The 15,124-nt window shown below is 44.6% G+C and overlaps 1 protein-coding gene across 1 annotated transcript in view; it reads right to left on the bottom strand.

The window, feature by feature from the left end:
- LOC126191401 (acetylcholine receptor subunit beta-like 1) overlaps positions 1 to 15,124 on the bottom strand; it is an 895,743-nt gene that overhangs the window by 541,792 nt on the left and 338,827 nt on the right. The window lies entirely within an intron of this gene.

Here is a 15,124-nt window from a genome sequence, read left to right as displayed (position 1 = left end):
ATCTTCACTTTTACTAGTTATGCTCTCGAAATATTGTGTCGAGAAGACACAACAATCCGGTAGAATATTTGCCATAACATTCTACATCATCAACGCCGATAACATATGAGATCAATCACACGCTGTCATTTGGCATAACTGTGCAAATACGGGAAGAAATTCTTAACAATTAATGCCTCGAATCTCGAAGAATAATTACCTCACAGCTTTCGTATCTCGTCCAGCGCTACACGCTATTGAACCAGAGCGTGACAACACGTCGCAAATCCGTCGTGTACTGCCACACGTGTCGCCGGCGACTGGGAAGCCTTCATTCACGACTGGCCGACATATCTATGTGGCGACCCGGACAGGACGCAGATGAGGCGTCAGCTGGGCGCCTCGCCTCCTCCCCCCCCCCTCCAGCAATCCGCGCCCCCGCCCCACTCGCCAACATCTCTCGCGTTGCGCCACCCCGCTGCTGTGCCGAGGCGGCGAGGCAGCAGCATCCTTGTCAAGGCAATGGAAATCGATACGCAGTTTGAATAGCGCCGCCATTGTGATGGCGAAGCGCGGCGCGGTGCGGTGGCGGCGGCCGCATCAGCTGCCGGTGCTGCGGTAGGAAGTTGCAGGTGGGTCGTGTCACAGCCGAGGGTCGCGTGCCTTAACGAGCGCCCAGCCCAGCCCTAAACCGCCGCCGCACGCCGGCCACCGGCTGTGTGTGAAGCACTGCGGCCAACAGTTTGTTCTAATCCTCGAAATCGATACATTGTTCATTGTCTAGAAAATACAACTGGGCGAGTTAACTTCCTTCACTACATCACCTATGAACCACGAAGAGAAAGGAAAATAAGGCACATAAAGAGACAGAGATAATTACGAAATGTTGTCACAATTACGAATATTTTGTTGTTGTTGTGGTGGTCTTCAGTCCTGAGACTGGTTTGATGCGGCTCTCCATGCTACTCTATCCTGTGCAAGCTTCTTCGTCTCCCAGTACCTACTGCACCCTACATCCTTCTGAATCTGCTTAGTGTACTCATTTCTTGGTCTTCCTCTACTATTTTTACCCTCCACGCTGCCCTCCAATACTAAATTGGTGATCCCTTGATGCCTCAGAATATGACCTACCAACCGATCCCTTCTTCTAGTCAAGTTGTGCCACAAACTTCTCTTCTACCGAATCCTACTCAATATCTCCTCATTAGTTATGAGCATTCTTCTGTAGCACCACATTTCGAAAGCTTCTTCTTGTCCAAACTATTTATCGTCCATGTTTCACTTCCATACACGGCTACACTCCATGCAAATAGTTTCAGAAACGACTTCCTGACACTTAAATCTATACTCGATGTTCACAAATTTCTCTTCTTCATAAACGCTTTCCTTGCATTTCCCAGTCTAAATTTTATATCCTCTCTACTTCGACCATCATCAGTTATTTTGCTCCCCCAAATAGGAAAACTCCTTTACTACTTTAAGTGTCTCATTTCCTAATCTAATCCCCTCAGCATCACCCGACTTAATTCGACTACATTCCATTACCCTGGTTTTCTTTTGTTTATGTTCATCTTATATTACGAATATGACACACGAAAATTTGTGCCGGACCGGAGTCGAGCCTGAATTTCCTGCTAATCGCGAGGGGTCGCTTTAACTATTCTTTTTGGATGGCCTTAACAATTGGCAGAGGTCGTGTCTGGGCTCCTTTCGATCCGAAAGGAAGAAGTTGGGGTAGGGAGAGGGGGGTTGGGGCAGAAAACAAACTGAACGCTATTCAGAAGCAGGAATCTTTCTTTTTTCCTTAGTCAATATATACGTCAGGTCGCGCTACTAAGTAAGTAAATAAAAAGGAGGTCCGTCCGCCTATTGAAAGGAAGTAAACATTCGCTCCACTAGTAGTTGCAACTAGGATCCTCGCGTTGCTGCATTATCGTAGCGCATCTTCTCGTGTTTTGTCGGGTCACCGTTGTTCGGTGTAAAGTAATTAGAGTTACAACATGTTCATCGTCTCTCGCATAGATGATCCAGCTTCGCAGCGGGTCGTTTAGTGCACTTCAGAGCTAGTTCTGCTGTGTCATCCGAACGAGACACAGCCAGGGCAAAAGCACCACAGGCGCAATGATGCGAGTTGGTGGCAGTGCCATAGACTCGCCACTTGCGCGAAGTCCACCAGCGCCACAAGCGGCGCTGAGGATGAAGATATCAGCTTCTCCTTGGCCAATTGCCGGCAGACTACAGTCCGCCATGACGGCGACAATACACAGAAGAGAGAAGAGCAGCTTTCACCCACTTGGTTATAGATCATCGTCCAGGGCTGACGTAGACAGGGAACGTTGTTTAGTGAACTCTTAGAAATTAACATACAGTTGTTGTAAATTGCATTTGCCGTGTACTGTGAAGTATACCTACGATTATTTGCACTTAGCCATTGAGGGCCTTCTTTGCGTTATACAGTATTACATGCAGTGTTGCAGACTTCATGTTTCAACTAGTCACAAAGACAAGTATACCTTTTATCTCATTTGTGTGACTTCGTTACTACTTTGTTGGGGTGTTGTAGAACCTTCGTTCTCCTATCCTGTTACCTGGGGCAAATCTGTGTAATAGTGGCAGGGAGAAACTGTCTTAGCAGTGTACTGCACCAGAAGCCTTTTCACGAACTCACAAACTGGGTTTACAGTAGTAGTGGTAACTCGGCGTCCACAAAAAAGTTCGAAAAATATTGTCTACACTAGGCGTTCCTAACTATTGCATAAAGGCGTCCCTACATTTATTTACCATAATCAAGTATATCCTTTAGTCTCTTTCACTGAATAATTAATGGATCGCATATTCTCGGATCCGCGTGATGGCTTGGTCTCGGTCCTCCTCTGTACATCTAGTCCGACAAAAGTTGTTTGTGCGGTGACGTGCGTCGGTGTCACCCGTAGTAGGAAAGTCAGTATCTGTTTGACGAAGTACCAAACCGTCGCGGTCTTTCCCCAGCCAACTTCGGTGCTCATTAACTCGGCAACGGCGCAACGTATCGAATTTTTTTCTTAACAGTAATTTCTCAGGACAGCCCATCCTCCAACACCTATACAAGCTTTCCTGACCACCCTGTATACAACGTAACACAGTGGTGCAGGGGAAGGTGAGACGCACAATTTGATACAGGATACTTGTGGCCTGTCAGTCCGAGTAACAGCATCAAATTGTCCAACAAAAGCTACCTACGCTACAGCGAATTCACACTATGCGAGATTTTGAATATTCTCTTGCCCACTTATTCCACCGATTTAGTCGGTGAGATTTTTGAAAATTTTTAATTTCGTAAATATTAGTAGTTTAATCTTTCCCGTGAGGGTATCGAAGGAAAAATGACTTTTGTTAAAATTATGTAAAAACATTATGTAAAAACTAATTACATTTACATTTCGCTCCAAACTTAAAATCTTACAAGCACAGTAATCTCGTAGTACGAAGATTGCCCCCCCCCCCCCCCCCCACACACACACACACCAAAAAAAGTTGTTAATTTTACAGTGTTAAATTTTACAAAATTTTTATGGGCAGTTTACACAAAGATAAATTTTATTATTCGTAAGTGCAAAAACAAGGTGTGTTCAATAGTCAAGAGCGATTTTAGCTAGAGAGAGAAATGTGCATCAAATACGAGGGTTATTCGGAAAGTAAGGAACGATAGGTCACGAAACGTAAACCACAGTGAAGATCCGATGAAGTTTTGCACAGGTGTGTTGGGCAGTGTCTCTAGTATGCCCATCGATCGCGTTACGTCGTTCTTTTTAGTTCTGAGCGCACAGGGGCACATAAAGATACCTAGAACAATAGTGTCTCCCGCCATGTACGAGGGCCTGGTGAGAAATTTCGCCTGAAGCTATGCAACCAACGTTACATAACTGTCGTGCGTTTTCTTCTTCAACACAATTCTCAGCCACATTCTGTAGGGGCAATTAAGATGCTCCTGCATCGTTTTCAGTTGCAAATGTTCGTTTACTCATAATACAGCCCATAATTGTCTCCCTCTGAGTTTCATCTCTGCTCACATGAACCGCTGGCTATGAAGACAACATTTTGGCACAGCCAACGAGCTGTAGACCAGCGTAGAGAATCGGCGGAAAGCACTGGCGGCTGCCTTCTATAACGAGGTTTTTTGAAAGTTGGTACAACGCTACGACAGACTTTTAAGTCGGATCGGCGACTATGCAGATAAGTACTGTATCTGGAAGTTGTATCTAACTGTTGCAAATAAAACAGTTTTGATTTTCACTGTGGTTTCCATTTCGCGACCTATCGTTCCTTACTTTCCGAATAGCCCTCGTAATTGATATCGACTATGCCGGTGGTGCAAGAAGGCAGAAGTATATTCAAAAGCTTACACGGCGCGTATGCACTATAGCTTAGGTAGCCTTTTAAAGGCCAATTTTTAAGTTCCCTCCCGACTCGAAAGACCACAAGTGTACTATAATATCAAACTGATAATAAAATCACCACGACAAGGTACCCACTTTAAAAGTTAAGTCTGGAACTGGAAAACTGGGATGTGAGATACAAATTGCAGGAACGTACACCCTATTCACCACATTTGGCACCGTCTGAATTCCACCTACCCTCACGAAAAATTTGACCAGGAAACAAAAGACAATGCGCACAACAACTATTTTGAATTTCTTTGTTATATCGCAAGTTTGAAATTTTGTCCATTTTCGCAAAGGATAGTTTTTCACGATAAAAAAGATATCACTAGTTCTCTTACTAAAAATGTAGCTAATAAACGGATGGTTCCAAGCAGATTACCATTAGATTTGGAACATGAGGTGGTCCATAGTCATAGCCATAGTTCACATTGCTAATAATGTGTGCGCTTGTCCTGTTTGTAAGTATATTGTTATTAAACAATTAAGTGAAAACGATGCACGGTCCAGTCGCATTGATGTGACCACCGCCTACGTTCGACTTGAACGTGCAGTAACCACTTACAGACAGCAGATGGCAGCACGAACAGAGCAGGGTATATACGGTGAGATGACAAAAGTCATGTGATACCTCCTAGTATCATGTCGGTCCTCCTTCTCCTCGGCGTACGGCAACAACTCGATGTGACATGGACCCAACAAGTCGTTGGAAGTCCCCTGCAGAAATAACGAGCCATGGTGCCTCTACCCATACCTGTGAAAGTGTTGCCGAAGCTGTTTTTTTTGTGCTCGAACTGACCTCACGATTATGTCCCACTCCCACAAATGCTTAACGGGATCTGGGTGGCCAAGTCATTCGCTCAAAGTCTCCAGAATGTTTTTTTCAAATCAGTCACGAACAATTGTGGCCCGATGACATGATGCATTGTCATCCACAAAAATTCTATCTTTTTTTGGGAACATGCACTCGGTAAAAGGCTGTAAAAGGTCAATGTTATATTAAATTGGACTAGAGGACCCAGTAAGCACAGCCCACACCATTATGCAGCCACCACCGACATCCTTGTTGACACCCTGGGTTGATGGCTTTCTGAGATCTACGCCACATTCGAAACCTACCACGAGTTCTGAGTTCTTACCAATTGAAATCGGAACTCATCCGACAAGCTACGGTTTTTCAGTCGTCTAGGGCCCAACCGATATGGTCACGAGTCCAGGAGAAGCCCTGCAGGCAACTTCGTGCTCTTAGCAAAGGCAGTTACGTCGGTCGTCTGCTGCCGCAGCCCGATAACGTCAAATTTCGCCGCACTGTACTAACGGATATTTCGTAATACGTTCCACATTGATTTCTGCGGCTATTTTTCGCAGTGCTGCTCGCCCGTTAGCACTGACAACTCTTTGCAAACGCTGCTGCTCTCGATCGTTAAGTGAAGGCCGGTGACCACTGAGTTGTCCATGGTGAGAGCTAAAGCCTGAAATTTGGTACTCCCGGCACACCCTTCACAGTGTGAATGTCGGAATATTGAATTTTCTAACGACTTCCGAAATGGAATGATCAATACATCTAACTCCAACTACCATCCCTCGTTCAGAGTCTGTTAATTCCTGTCGTGCGGCCCTAACCACATTGGAAACGTTTACACATGAGTCACCTAAATACAAATGACAACTCCGCCAATGCACTGCCCTTTTATGCCTTGTGTTTGCGATGCTACCGCCATCTGTATATGTGTACATTGATATGTCGTCAGTCACTTCAGCCGAACGTTGTGGACGAGCGGTTCTAGGCGCTTCAGTCCGGAACCGCGCTGTTGCTACGGTTGCAGGTTCGACTCCTGCCGCAGGCATAGATGTGTGTGATTTCCTTAGGTTAGTTAGGTTTAAGTAGTCCTAAGTCTAGGGGACTGATGACCTTAGATGTAAAGTCCCATAGTGCTCAGAGCCATTTGAAACAATCAGCCACTTCAGTGTAAACCGTGCTGGGCGACACGGAAAACAGTGCAGTCGTAATGGAGAAACGGAGCGGTCTATCTGACGTCCAAAATGGCACGATCATTTGATTTCGGTTCAAGGGTGGAAGCCGAAACAGTTAAGTTTGTAAACTGTTCGCCTGCCGCTTTCAGTAAAGTATACCGTGCATGGAAAAATGGCGCTATCCAAAATAGGCACCACGGCAACTTCGGTCCACCACCGGCAATGTCTGACAAGCTGAACGACGGTTGCAGATATAATTACAGGTGAGCAACTGACGGACCAGATGAACCAAGGGGCTACCAACAGTCTCCTCAACGATCGTTCAGCGAACGTTTCTATGGGCCTCCGCAGCAGGAGCTTGTTTCATGCACTCGTGCTGACTGCTGTCATTTGAACGCCATTACCGAAAATCAACGTCCGACGTTCACTGTGTGGTTACAGGTGGGCATTCCAGATGAATTACGTTTTATGCTCCATCCGCCATGTCGGGGCATGAAGACTCCTACGCCATTTGTTGGTGTTCTGTTAAGTCTGTACATTGTGCTGCCCTCTGCAGCGGATATTTTTCAATGGTAACTGTAAAATGGACGTGTGAGAATAAAGGTGTGTGTGAGCAGAAGTTTTACTGTGTCCTTGATTTCACTGGTGTGTAGCAACATTTTGGTGTCGAAACCCGGGAGAACATGAAGAGATAGAGTGCTACTACACATTAAAGAGGACTCGACGCCGGCGGAGAAGGTTTTGAGCGACTTCAATCTCAAAATCCGGTCACGTCACGCCACTTTCAGCTCACACAGATAAGTTGCGGCATTGCTCTGACACTGTAGCAAAGGACACTGTGGGGCGATTGATTTGTATGTGATGTTACTTGGTGCATGTTTGTTGGTGGCAGAGCAATAGAGAGCAGTTGGCGTATTATTTGCAAGGCACAAATGGGACTTGCTAAAGTATTGGTAGACTGCAGCGCCATCTGTTAGTAGCAGCGACCACTACTAAAGGTCGCGGAAGTTGAAAATTGCACGGTCACGTCATCTGTTGAGAACTACAAACACCACTAGGGGGCTGCTAACGGTTCACACTCCAGGACAGCGCCATCCCTTAGCGATAGCATCCAACTGACGGGGTGTCTTGACCTTGAACGCACTCTCGCGACAGAAAGCAAAACCACCAATTCACCATGGCAGAAGAAGTAGCTACGAACTTGGGGAGGCTGCGCCGGAAGCGGACGACCTTGCGATCGAATGCGACGCGTTTCGTCAGCCAATTAAACGCCTTCGATGGTTCTACAGCTGCAGAAGAAGTAGAACACCTCCAGGAACGCCTTCAGGAAACAGTAGAAGAGTTGACCCGACTCAACGATACAATACAGGACTTGCTGGATGACTTTGAATACGAAGCCGACACGGAAGCTTGTGAGGAATATACTGATAAATGCAAACGGGTCCTCCGAAAGGCGAAAGGCCTTCTAGGAGGAGCGCGCTCAGGAGACAGAAACGCGACGTCAGCGGCTCAACAACACGCCTGTTGGGACCTAAGATTGCCTGCTATCAAACTGCACCCATTTTCAGGGGACATAGAAGCTTGGCCTCGATTTTGGGAGCAATTCACAGCTTCCATAGACGAGAATCCGATGGTGTCAACAATGAACAAGCATGTATTCCTCCGTGGTTACCTTGATGGGGAACCTAAGGACTTGGTCGATGGCATTGCTGTTACAGCTGATACATATGAGCAGACTAAGCAAATTTTGAAATCCAAATATGGGGATAAGAACAGAATTATTCAAAGTCACCTGGATTTCTTGGAGAATCTTAACACTTCGACTTCAGGCAGTCCAGAGGCTCTCAATTCCACCTACATTGAGTGCCATAAGCGCATCCAAGCACTACGAGCACTAGGAGAAAATGTGGACTCTTATGGGAGAGTGCTTGCACCCAAACTTCTTCGAGCCTTTCCTGAAGAAATTTGCAAAAATTGGCTTGTTCATGCCCGAAGGCAAAAGATTGAAGAAGGGAACCTCACCCACCTTATGGAGTTCTTAAATGAAGAGGTGGAAGGAGCTATCAACACACGCCAAATTCGTGGAGATACTGTACCACGCGAAAATTACGTACCAACAGCATCTGCCTTCCATGTAAAGGTTAAAACGAAGAGGGACAAGAAGAAACAACAGAATTCAGAGCCCTTCTGTGTGTATTGCGGCGAAAGAGGGCACTGGGGCCAAGACTGCCAAAAGATTGCAAGCTTGCAGGCAAGAATCGACGCCCTCAAGACAATGAACCGTTGCTTTCTATGCCTGAGACGTGGCCACAACAGAAATCAGTGTTTCAAACGGGGAAAAGCGTCCTGTGCGAAATGTAAGGGGGAGCATCACATTTCTATCTGTAGTAGCCATACCACAACAGTAAATAAAATTGAAACTATGACTTCTAACTTCACATACCTGCAGACTGCTCGTGTAAGTATCACAGGACCCACTGGTAAGAGCAAACAGACACGTGCCATCCTGGACACAGGGAGTCAATCGAGTTTCATTCACCATTCACTGATCGAATCTCTCCAACAAAGTGTCATTGGAAGCACTACTCTCGAGATAACTACTTTCGAATCCTGTTACAGTTCATCACTCTCAAGGAAGAAGGTGCAGTTTAATATGATGGGGTGCTCCACTAATTCCCACATATCAATAACAACCTTTGAAAGCACAAATAATTTTTCACAGCCACCAACAGTGCCACAAGATGTAGGGGATATGGCCTTGAGGGGTGGTACACCACTCGCAGATCCTAAAGGAGACAGTGAAGATCTACCTATTGAGATCCTGATTGGAGCTGATTATTACTGGAGAATCGTGACTTTGGAACAACCAATCAAGGTAACACCATCATTGGTTCTTCTCCCAACAATCTTTGGATATGTTCTCAGTGGAAACAGATCTAGCACCACCATCAACAGAGCAACTGTCAACTTTATTCAGGGTTGCTGCAGTGATATATCTGATGAGTCAGTGCGCCGATTTTGGGACCTGGAGACAATCGGGATAACAGGACATCAAGAGCGAGCATTAAAACCCATGGACCACCCTATTTATCAGGAATTCCGAGAATCATACTGTGTGGAATATGGCAGCAGAGTTGTATCTCTGCCTCGAAAGAAGGATATGCCTCTCTCCAGCAACCGCACAACTGCTGAAGCGCGTCTTCGCTCCTTACAAAACAAGCTGCGAGGGGGAGGCTGGTGGGAACGCATGATAGGCTCAGTCAAGTGCTGCCTGAGGAAAGTTCTTGGTCGCTCTCAGGTGGATGAAGAGAGCTTAAACACCACCTCGATCAGCATAGAAGCCGCAATAAACTCACGACCCATCACTCAAGGAGAGAGTGACACTGCATTGACGCCAGCCCACTTTCTAAATGGTGGGAAATTAGTAACAATTCCATGTGGGCCAGAGCCAGCAACTAGAAAAGACCTTGCCAAGGAGTTCCGACTCAGACAAAAGGTCAATGATGACGTCTGGCGCAGGTGGAAGACAGAATACCTCCTGCTGCTAAGACAATATCATGAGGGATACCCTTCGCAAAGGAAACCGAGAATTGGAGAGGTTGTTCTGCTCCAAGAAGACAGCAAACCACGGCACTTGTGGAAGAGGGCTGTGGTAGAAGAAGTGCGGCATGGCAGAGACAGTAAAAGACGGTGCATCATCCTCCGCCAGCCAGATGGTATGAAGATCTGTCGACCGGTCCAGCTGGTCATCCCCCTCGAGATGGACCAGGGTGGGGAGGATGTCGGGGCATGAAGACTCCTACGCCATTTGTTGGTGTTCTGTTAAGTCTGTACATTGTGCTGCCCTCTGCAGCGGATATTTTTCAATGGTAACTGTAAAATGGACGTGTGAGAATAAAGGTGTGTGTGAGCAGAAGTTTTACTGTGTCCTTGATTTCACTGGTGTGTAGCAACACGCCAGATGGCCGTTGGCAAGTACGTTGTGAAAGCAAACACCCTGGATGCGTTGTGGTCTGGGGGAATGTTTCCGTGGCATTCCCTGAGTGATCTCGTCATTCTGGAAACCAGAATGGATGAGCACAAGTATGTGTCTATTCTTGGGGACCATGTCCGTAGTTACATGCAGTACGATTGAATCTACCATCAAAACAACGCAACATGTCACGCAGCTCGAAGTGTACCAGGTGCGACAGTAAATTAATAAGACTGATGTGAAAAAAAAAATGTTGCTTACCGTTTTAGTCAATTTTCTTCTGATTGCACATATTTTTTCCAGCGCTTCTGCCGTTGATGGTACCATTTCTGGGACTCATCTTCTGTAATATCCTCCAAGACCCTCGTCACAGCCTCTTGGACATCTTGTTTTGTTTGAAAATGGTGTCCCTTGACTGCCGTTTTGACTCTTGGAAATAGAAAAATGTCGCATGGAGCGATATCTGGTGAATAAGGTGGCTGTGGTAGTACTGAAATTTGTTTTGAAGTTAAAAATTGCTGAACTGACAGAGCAGTATGGGATGGCGCATTGTCGTGATGCAGAATCCAATTATCGTGTCAACGAAGAACTTTTTTATGAAGTCTTTCTAAAATTTCTTTTTAGTAATATTGGTTAACTGTTTGTCCAGGAGGTACCCACTCTTTATGAACAATTACCTTGGAATCAAAGACGCACACAAGCATGCATTTCACTTTTGACTTTGACATGCGAGTTTTTTTGGTTTGGGTGATCCGTTTGAGCTCCATATCGAACTTTGGCGTTTTGTCTCTGGATCGTACTGAAAAAACCAACTTTCGTCACCAGTGATAACACGGCTCAACAATTCTTTATTGATTTCCGTTTGCTGTAACAGATCGGTTGCCACATTCTTCCGTGACGAGAGGCACAAACACTTGTTAACTTATTACAGCACAACTCACGACTGAGCAGTTGCGTCGATGTGCCGCTTGGACTAGAAGCAGCTTATAGATCAACGTCAAAGATACTGTGCCTACACAACCCTGCAGGGTTGCCACATCTTGCGAAGAAAATCAGTCTCATTACTTTACTGTCACACCTCGTATGTGCGTGATTAGAAGAGTATGAAGATGAGCGAAGATGAGTTAACCGTACTCCCCTGGCCACCAAACTCCCTGGGTTTGAGCCCAATTGAGAATCTGTCTGACCAACTCGATCGAGCCATGGATCCTCAACCGAGAAATCCAGCGCAGGTACACACAGCACTGGAATCGGTATGAATCCATAACCCTGTTGGTACCTTCCACAACCCCACTTACTCTCTTCCTGCTGGTCTTACAATAGTCCGCACTGCAGAAGGTGTTTATTCAGGATTCAGGCTTTTGACAGGTGGTCGCATTAATGTGACTGGGCAGTCTATATTTATTACTGTGCATAAAATGAAACAACGCAAATTTAGGAATGACATAATTCGACTTTTTCCTGTAGTCGACGATAATGTAGAATTTTAAACAGTGAGATGTTTTGTTGATGTGTCTAGTTCGTAGTTTCTCGGACATAGCTTCTTGTACTCTTGTCGCAACTAATTGTTCGAATATGATATTATTTTTTATTTTCTATCTTTATTCCTGGCTCTACGCAAGGGGTAGAGTGGGTTGTCTGAGATCTCACTCCTTACTGAGTTACAAATATTTTCAGACAGTCTGAGACGTTACTGTTGATACCATATCATTACTTTCACTCAGAGTACATTGTATTCTTAGTATTAAGACACGCTGGTCATCATTATAATCTGTACAAGTACAGAGAGAATTTGGAGAACGGTTGGATACAACTGCGCTACTTAATTTTGTGATGCACATACCTTTTTTTCTCTTTTCCTAATATGTCTTGCGCGGAACGCTCCCGAAAGTTATTTTGTATCTTTCCGACTTCGTGCCTCTCTGCAGGAGTCAGTGGTGGTATAGATTCTCTTTGCCAGAGAGTAACTTGTCGTGTGAAAGTGATAGCGCGGCCTCGCTGGGGCTGAGGGCCGTTTGTTTGAAAAGAACCATCTCTTCAGAATTCAAGAGTTCGCTGGTCACAGTCTACTAGTGTTCGTAGACGTGTTTACAGGGAACGGTGTCCACGCTTTCGGGTCCTGTATCCGTTGTCCAGAAGAGATTGGCGGTCAAAGTGAAGCTGGAAGGTCTGTAAAGCCTTCACTACACTGTCTCTGCCTCCTGGTTGCATTTATGGACGAGTCCTTGTCCACTCCATGCGGAGTAGTTCTATCTATTCAATAGCTGCTGATCTGTTTATTTTATCTGTTCATGTTGTAATTATTGTCAGTGGGTCTCCCCTTGTGTACGCCATTTGTGTTGTGTGTATGTATGGGGCCGTTGATAACTGATTTATGATTCAGGTTGTTTCATGCCAGTTTAATGATGTGTGTAATGTACCGCCAAGAAGTGCACGCAGAGCTTAAGTGTGAAATAAAATATGATTACAAGCTTCCGCCACTGCAAAAGCACTGAGGTAGCTGTAGATCAATCTTTTAGTTAAGTAATGGCCATTTTAAGTGAACAATTTTCGTCTCCTTATTTGGCGTTCACCTGAAGGCGCTCTGTACATAAGCTTGTGTTGAAGTTGTCTAATATTTGCGTACTTGGTAAATCTTAAATTGTGCCACGAGTGATATTGGTGTTCGTAAAACTTGTGAGCAGGGGTCTGATGTAATATTTATTGTGTATTTTAAGTTCTGTTGATACACAGATTTTATCTGAAGATTGTTTTGAAATTTGAACTGATGTCAATTTACTATTTTAAATTATGTTTAACCCTCTGCTTACCAGAAAATCTGTGTAGCGTTGCTTACTATTCGGGCCGCTCAGGACCTTGTTGTTTAAATTGTCATACATTGACGCTGTTTTGACTACTTATGATGTGAACGACCTTGAGATATAAATAGTTTTAAAATAATTTTTACACTTTTAATGATGATTTTTATTCTTATCGCAAATTTGCGCAGGGTTTACAAAATGTTCAGAGCATACAGATTTGGTGCACTTATAAAATGTAATTTGATTTTTTCATCTTCCTTCTCTACACAATATGTGCATCTTCTACGTTTCTTAGTTGGTGGTTTCACTGGCGATAGTAATGAAATCATTGACTCCATTACCCCTGCTAGTTGCTTTCTCAGATCGATGATGGAAGTCCGATGTCTCAGGCCAGTGCCTTGTTTCTACTGAAGCGTCGCATCCACTGGTCCATGGCGTCATTGCCGCCCTTTGTGGCGTTGTATATCATTATAACTACTTTACTTGTGATGATGACACCGTTAGTTGGTCATGAAGAAAGCTAAGGACGGTAACAGCCTTTTTTTTTTTCTTTTTATTTTAGGAATATAACAGGCTATCATCATATCTGATCGGAAACCAAATAATGTAGAGTATACTTCACGTTCTTTGGGTGTAATAAAATCGGCAGACAGTTCACCTGCGTTTGTTCGGATAGTAGAGACTAGAGTCAGATCTTATGGCAACAAATACTGTGCTAAATCCAAAAATCTAAAAAAAAATCATCACAGGTGATATTACGTGCAGACTCCTCAAGTTCTATCAGCAGGTTTTTCACAAAATTCTCTCCTACTCGCACGGCTCTGGTTTTTTCCTCCTTCCCCTAATACACTTTCATATTCCAGCAGTAGTTAATTTTAAAACAAATTCCAAGGCCACTTCCCTTATGTACTGAGCGCCCCCAGCGCTTGAAATATGTGTTGTTTTTCGCTAAGAACTGGGCTGTGTCCTTTAACAAATAGCATATCTGACCAAGCCATTCCAGTCATTGTCCAAGCTCTACTTTACCTCATCTTACGGCTCCTGATAGTTCAATACTATGCAGATTTTCGCAGTTTAGCTATCCATTGTGTTAGTTGTTTGATTCATGTTCAGTGTACCTTATTGATTTAATAACTTTTCGGACCAACCACTGTTCTTTCCCAACAAGCATTGAATCAGAGAAGACAGCTTGATCATAAATGTTATATGGTATATGAATTCAGTCACTCATACTTTCACTTCTGACACTGTCAATAATAATTTTATCTACTATCCTCTCATGCGCCTGTGCCTGATCGTCTATTTCATTTCAATGCTTGTATGACTAACTGAATGCTGAAGATTAGATGGATAGATCACGTAACCAGTGAGGAGGTGCTGAATAGAATTGGGAAGAAGAGAAATTTGTGGCACAACTTGACTAGAAAAAGGAATCGGTTGGTAGGACATGTTCTGAGGCATCAAGGGATCACCAATTTAGTATAGAACGGCAGCGTGGAGGGTAAAAATCGTAGAGGGAGACCAAGAGATGAATACACTAAGCAGATTCAGAAGGATGTAGGTTGCAGTAGGTACTGGGGGATGAAGAAGCTTGCACAGAATAGAGTAGCATGGAGAGCTGCACCAAACCAGTCTCTGGACCGAAGACCACAACAACAACAACAACAACAATGACTAACGTGCAGTATTCGAGCGTAAGGCAAATAATACAGACGAGAAAATAAATACTACCCTCTCAAGATACGAAGCGAGTTAGTAGTGATGCTGCGTGGTTCCAAATTGGTAATACTGAGAAGGGATTAGTTGTTCTTGCCTTTGTCTTACGATCAAGGGAAACCTGACTAAACAGAAACATCAAATACCGAATAAGCAGTTTTATGTAATGGTCGTATAGAGTATGGTTGGAAGAACTTGTGGTGACCCAGTGTCCCAAGCTGGGGAACTAGCAACATCGAGACACGAGGTGGCGAAGAGTTCTC

Source organism: Schistocerca cancellata, chromosome 6, assembly GCF_023864275.1.
Source record: "Schistocerca cancellata isolate TAMUIC-IGC-003103 chromosome 6, iqSchCanc2.1, whole genome shotgun sequence".
Lineage (NCBI taxonomy): Eukaryota > Metazoa > Arthropoda > Insecta > Orthoptera > Acrididae > Schistocerca > Schistocerca cancellata.
The sequence above is the reverse complement of the archived record's forward strand: the minus strand, read 5'-3'. Positions and strand labels throughout refer to the sequence as shown.